Raw genomic sequence first — 8132 nt, forward strand, 5'->3', positions numbered from 1 at the left:
TATAGTATGGTATATGCTAAAAGAAAGAAACATCCATGGATATAAACCGTTAACGAATGGGAGGATGGTAACACGTATAACCTTTTTGAGAGTCAGAATAGCTTAAAAACACACACTTCAAAGCCTTAGGGTCAAGCTTTATATGAGACTGCCCCAACTACTGAACAAAGCACACACACCCGAAGACTCGCAGAGGAATTAAAAAAAGAGATGAACTGGGATGTAAGATTGAGAGTGGGGCTACAAAGTTAAGAACGTACCCTAAAAGAAGTCCTATTAATGATGTAAATAGCTGTAAGAACTGCATCTCCCCAAAATGATTGGGGAACATTCATGCCAATACAGATTGCTCTGGCTAAGTCAAGGATGTGGCTATTCTTTCTCTCTATTCTGTTGAGGAGTTTTAGCATTAGCCATCTGATGCTCAATCCCAAATTATGTACATAACTTTTGTACCTCCCCATAAGTGTACTCTGTACCCTGGTCAGATCTGAATTTTTTAATGGTATGACCATATTGAGTCTGAACCATTACCATAAAATTTTTAAACATGGTGTACACCTCATTTTTGGTTTTCATAAGATAAACCCATGTAACATGACTATGATTATCAATGAACAACACGAAATATCGAAATCCAAGACTAGAAGTAATTGGGCAAGGACCTAACACATCTAAATGAACAAGATCAAAAGGTGTTAAAACAAATTTATCACTACTAGAAAGATAATTGGAACGAATATGTTTAGCCATATGATATGTCTTACAGGATAAATTTGACACTGCCACGTTACAAAATAAGGAAGGAAATAAATGTTTTAAATAACCGAAAGAAATATATCCTAAACGCATATGCCAACGCATAAGCTGGGCTTTATTAGATAAAACAAAATTAGAAAATGAAGTTGAATGTGTTGAGGTGACAAAGGAGCATCCAACAGGTATAGACCGTCCACTTCATGCCCACTGCCAATCGTCCATTTCGACACCAGATCCTGAAAAATACAATGAGAGGGAAAGAACATTACACTACAATTTAATTGTTTGGTAACGCTACTAACAGAAATAAGATTTGTAGTCAACTATGGAACAGGAAGCGTATCTGACAAAGTTAATGAAGGAGTAACTGATATGTGACCCTTCCCAGCAATGGAAGATGGAGAGCCATCCGTAAGGCATACCTTGTGTTGGCCAGAGTAGATACTATAAGATTGGAAGACTGGGGACATACCAGTCATATTATCTAAAGCACCAGAATCAATGATCCATTGTGTTAAAGATGTAGATACGCTATGTGCAGACGCAATAGTACCTGAGTGGCATAAGTGGAGGTTGGCTGATATGATGCCTCTATTTGGTTGAAGAATTGTTTGAACTTGTCCAAATTAGCTTGAGTTAAGGTAACTGTGGTAGAAGATGTAAAGGCAGAGTTGTCAAGAGTTGACAACGAGACTAGTTGTGTAACAAAATGTGCAGAGGATCGAGACTGTTGTTTCTGTTGCGGTGGGCGTCCATGTAAAGCATAACAACGAGATTTGATGTGACCAAATTTTCCGCAATGGTCCCACTGTCCACGTTGTCGTACCAGAGGAGGACCGTTGGTAGAGCTCTGAACTATCTGGGATGGTGCAGTTCCTGAAAGGTTGGGAACCCGAACTGCTGTAGCAAAACAATCAACAGAAGCAACACCTAATGGATGAGTTCGACGGCTCTCATCTAACAACACACAGGAGTATGCATCCTCAAGAGTAGGGAATGAAGATAAGTCTAATAAATGAACACGAGCATACTCAAACTCGTCGTTCAACCTGGCAAGAAACTGAAACACTCGATTCTTCTCCACAATCCCTGCATATAAAACTGCATCATCTGGATACTTCCAAGTGTGGAAGGAATCATAATATGACATCTCCTCCCAAATAGCACGAAGCTTGGCGATGTCACTTGAAACTGTCAAGTCACCCTGAGAAATCCTGGTGATATCTCGCCCCAGCTGGAAAATTCGTGCATTATTCTGCCTCTGAGAATAAATGCGTTGAACTGAATCCCAAATTTGCTTAGTAGTCTTTATAAATATATAGCCAACAACTATGCTTAGTTGCATCAAATTGACTAGCCGAAACATAACCATAGCGTTATTTGCAAACCACCGTGGATATGTATTCTTTGACTGAGCTGGCTCTTTCTCATCAGAACCAGTAATATAGCCAATCTTGCCTTTGCCACCAATGAACATCTTGGCAGACTGTGCCCAAATCAAATAGTTGGAACCATCCAACTTCACTGTGGTGATTTGAAGTCCTGGATTTTCTGATGAGTTGGTGGGAAAAATGGCACGACCACCTACAGAACTTGAGCCAAGAGAATTAACAGTTAAGGACCCTGAATCTGCCATAATCTGTCATGCAACAATGAAAAACTCCAAAAAAACACCACAAATTCTCTTAATAAATCAAAGGATCTCCTTAGATCATAAACAATAACAATGTCTCCTCAGACCATTCCCGAAAAATCCAAATACATACTTTTTTTAAGAAGCATTGCTTGCTTACATATAGCCAGACAGCCTCCGTCTTAACATCCGGAACCTCTTTGTAGACTATATTTTTTTTACCCAAACCCTTTTAGGTGTTGGAGACCAACTATCCCAATTTACCCAACCCTAGAAGAACAAAAAAGAAATTGTAAAACTTAAAAATACCTATTTTCGATCACAAAACAGCAACACAGAAAAATATGTGTAGGCAACGTCACACGATGTCACAAACAGCCTAAGGTAGCTGTCGCACAAGTAGCAAGGCTGCTGAAAGGTGTGGAAATGTAACCCCCCCTAATTTTGGAACACGGATTGATCAAGTCCGCGCACAAAATCAAGGGATATCAAAACAATTTAAGTATTTAACAAGCACAGAATACAAAGATGAATAATAAAGAATAAATAAACCGCTGAAGAAAACTAATAAATAAATATTACTTAATGATTCTCCAACAATTACAATTCGGAAATCCCATAACTCAAGGACCCCTTAAAACATTATCCAATAATCCAATACTATTTAAAAGTACACAAGATGAATAGACGAATGACAGTCTCCCAGCTGCGGATCCTCAACCTCGAGACTGGAACCTCTAATAACCTGAAAAATAAATCGTGGGTTAAACCCTACGAGCAAGTTCACTCTACCAGGCCTCTGAAAACCAATAAGCAGATCATCTCTGATCAAAACCAAACCTAATAAAGTTTTAACTTTAATAAAGCACGATATACATGTCTATATATAATTATATATACTATACTAATCACATCCATTAATAGGTTTATTAAATTTCCATACCTATTAAATAATTATTAAAATAATATTCATACCTAGACCAATCTACCATTTCATTTTATAAAAACTCCTTTGACCTTAATCCCATCCTAGTCAGTTGTCTAATCATTTAAACAACAAATTATAATAAAAGAAATACTCTATTTAATCCCAACCCGATAATGATTTTAATTGTTTAAATCACATATCAAAAATCCAAGTTTTGACAAATCATCCACGTCTTCCCCAATATTATTTTATTAATGTAAAATAATACACTAACCAGTAAGTACTAAACTATTCTCATTTAAGAATATCTAACCCTAATCCAATCCATACATACAACAACCATAGATGATATTTTAATCATCTAACACATAACAACGTAATTATGCTTTGGCAAATCAACCATGCCATTGTAAATATTTTTATTTATATATTGGCAATTCAACCATGCCTCCATAAGTATATTTATTTATACATTGGCAATTCAACCATGCCTCCGTGTATGTATATTTATACATTGGCAATTCAACCATGCCTCCACAGGTATATTTATTCATACATTTAATTAGCAATTCATCCATGCTTTCCATATATGTATTCTATTCATACAAATATTTAGGTAATATATTTAATCATTTGACAATTCATCCATGCCCACACTTTAACCATGAATTAACTTTAAAATTAACAATACGCTAAATCATACATAGCCATCACATGCATATTATACGCATATCATTAATTTAACAACCAGCCTATTAAGATATGCCAAATAAGAATGATAATATTAATCATCTTAAATGATTTATATATATATATACCTACACATATGTTATTTAATGTATATATGTGTTTACACCTTCTTTAATAATCCTTGATTATTTAAAATCAATATACATACATACATATATATATATATATATATATATTCATCCTTCCATACAACTCATAGACAAATTAAACTATATATACACATATATAAATAATTATATATATATATATATATATATATATATATATATATATATATATATACACTTCCTTCCATAACAAATTATTAATTTGTTATATTTACACAAATTAGTGCAACTAAATATGTCAGAATAGTTTCCTTTAAATACTCCATATTGGTTTAAATAGTTTTCCGACACTTTCTCACTAAAACATAAATATCTCCTAGTAGGATGGGAATCTGATAATGAAATTGGTACCATTGGAAAGAAGACGAAAAATCCTTGAATTTGAGCTCAAGAATGACCCAATTTCGATTTAAAATGACTAAGTTATGACCGTTTTAATTTCTAGTGTCGAATTAGGCCAACATAGTTTCCCACGCGCGCCCACGTGCTTACTATGCACTTGCACGCGCTGGATTCAAGCCTCCTTGTGTGCTGGTATTGGCTAAGATCTTTCAGCTACCGTGAGCTCACCACACTGAATCCATCACTTCCTTTATGCCGCATCCAATGGTCATAAATGAGTGCGCAAATGAACACGCTCACACTAGATTATTTTCTATTAACTATAATAGATCTAAGGTCCAGATCAGCGAGTGCACCATCTTCTCATGGTCTGCAATACACCAAATAATCCCATAGTTGACCAGACCACTTCTATGGTCCAGATACACCTGCGCACCAAACTTTTATGCGTCGCGATGCACCATATCAATTCACATAAGTTTAATTAATCAAATGGCCCTAATTGGCGTATACACCCTATTATCCTACACCGCGCTGCACTGGATCAATTCTTTATTGTGCCGCCGCTCCACATGCGCCAGTTACCTAGTATATATATGTATATATATATATATAATTATTTTCCTAACAAATAATAGGAAAATAAATCCTAATAAATTCCTAAAAATATCAGAAAAATTCCAGAAAATTACAGAACAATTCTAGAAAATAAAGAAACCATAATTAACTCTCTTGGGTCACAAATCCACCTATAGATTGATTTTAAAATATACATAACACCTATATATATCAATTAAAATCCAATAATCTAAAAATCAAATATAATAGTTTATACTTTTTAATTATTCCGATCTAACCATAATTTTTAAACAAATAAATTTAATTAAAGCCTTGATACTCAAGGTGAAATCCTTATGAGTTCTAAGAGGAAAGTTAGAGAAAACTCGCCTGAAGGTTTCGAAACGAAACCGACGCTTCAAGCTTTAATTATCTCTTCCAATTCCGACGTCCTCCTTTTCAGATCCGACCTCCTCCTTGTCAGCCCTTCTTCTTCCTCTCTCTCTGTCTATTTTATTTTTCTAACGTGTAAAACCTTTAACCCTAAAGCTTTATGTGTATTTTTATACACCTTAAATTCCAAATCCTATTCCAACTAGTATTATGAATTAAAATAATAACCTTTAAATCATTTATATTTATAAACATATATTATATATAAATATATATTCCTTCCATAATTAACTCATTAGTTAATTAAATCATATATACTTATAAATATCAATAAATATATATCTATATATATATCTTTCCATAACAATTATTAATTAATTATATTTATATATAATTATATATATATATATATATATATATATAATTGATACAAAAGTGATCATTTAAATAATTAAATAACCACGGACCTTCATTAATTAACCCAATAAGGTTTCATACAAGCCCAAGACCACATCTTTTGGTCCAACATTTCTTAAACCCAATCCAATTAATTTAAATAAATAAGATAATTAATTAAATACAGAAATTAAAATAACTAATTACATGAAGCACATAAACAAACAAGAATTTACAACTAAGTCATATAATACCAATAAAATCAACACACCAATAATTCAATCAATAATCAACCACACAAACAATCAATCATCATACATAATCACGAAATATAACTTAATTAAAATAAGATAATTAATCTAGCACTCAATAAAATAAAATAAATCATTGAAAAATAAAATAAAATAATTAATCCTAATTAATAAATCTTTTAAAATTATCGGGGTATTACATTCTTCCCCCCTAACAAACGGAATTCCGTCCTCGGAATTCACAAATCCATGAAATAAAAACTTTGATTATTTAATTTCAAATTTCATTATTCCTTTTATCCGTGTGGAAATTAACCCATCCACACATATTCATTATTAGCAGACACATCACGTAATTAGCTAATTCCATATTTATATAATTGATAAATATAAGTACACACTAGAGACTCTCACTGGACTAAAGCAGTTTCAACCGGATAGTGGGTATCTCATGTAAAACGCACACAAAGGTGGTTACGAGTCCTCCTTCTACCAGAGCCCACACATCCTTAAACCCAGCTACCCATCTCAATCGGCAATATACGCCTCCATCCTAACCACTGATCCTGAGACTCAAGCTTATACCATGGCCCATATATGTGTGTGTGTATGTATATATATATATATATATATATATATATATATATATATATATATAATCCATTATATCCACATAAAAGTAAACTATCCAACCTTATTATTTTAATGGCATACCATCCAACTATTCCGTTGACCTGACACGAATAAGTAGGACTTAACGCTATGGTTAATCCGTTCCCTTATAAATATATAGGTAGGACTTAACTTCTTTGGTTAATCCGTCCCTGAAATGCCACCGTCCCATACCGGTGTATTAAACCATACAATCCATAAATAAATAGGTAGGACTTAACTATTCCGTTAATCCGTCCCTAAAATACCTCCATATTATTTTATTGGTGCATAAATCCATAAAACCCATACTGCAAAATTAGGAGAAGACTCAACGATTTACCAATACCTTTTAAATCGGTGTCTTATCATTTTCCTGATAAGACTCAATGATTTACCATTAGGATACACTAACGGACCGAATATAGAATACAATGAATCCTAAACTTAAGCTCTAAGTAAAAGAGTACACAACGCGGAAGTCACACAACGAAAGACACCCTAGGGACACTTGAACCTGGAGTGCTCTGATACCAACTGTGATACCCCCTAATTTTGGAACACGGATTGATCAAGTCCGCGCACAAAATCAAGGGATATCAAAACAATTTAAGTATTTAACAAGCACAGAATACAAAGATGAATAATAAAGAATAAATAAACCGCTGAAGAAAACTAATAAATAAATATTACTTAATGATTCTCCAACAATTACAATTCGGAAATCTCATAACTCAAGGACCCCTTAAAACATTATCCAATAATCCAATACTATTTAAAAGTACACAAGATGAATAGACGAATGACAGTCTCCCAGCTGCGGATCCTCAACCTCGAGACTGGAACCTCTAATAACCTGAAAAATAAATCGTGGGTTAAACCCTACGAGCAAGTTCACTCTACCAGGCCTCTGAAAACCAATAAGCAGATCATCTCTGATCAAAACCAAACCTAATAAAGTTTTAACTTTAATAAAGCACGATATACATGTCTATATATAATTATATATACTATACTAATCACATCCATTAATAGGTTTATTAAATTTCCATACCTATTAAATAATTATTAAAATAATATTCATACCTAGACCAATCTACCATTTCATTTTATAAAAACTCCTTTGACCTTAATCCCATCCTAGTCAGTTGTCTAATCATTTAAACAACAAATTATAATAAAAGAAATACTCTATTTAATCCCAACCCGATAATGATTTTAATTGTTTAAATCACATATCAAAAATCCAAGTTTTGACAAATCATCCACGTCTTCCCCAATATTATTTTATTAATGTAAAATAATACACTAACCAGTAAGTACTAAACTATTCTCATTTAAGAATATCTAACCCTAATCCAATC

The sequence above is a fragment of the Cornus florida genome, unplaced genomic scaffold (genome assembly GCF_030987335.1).
Source record: "Cornus florida cultivar Cherokee Brave unplaced genomic scaffold, ASM3098733v1 CherokeeBrave_3.0.0_Hap2_Chr08, whole genome shotgun sequence".
Classification (NCBI taxonomy): domain Eukaryota; kingdom Viridiplantae; phylum Streptophyta; class Magnoliopsida; order Cornales; family Cornaceae; genus Cornus; species Cornus florida.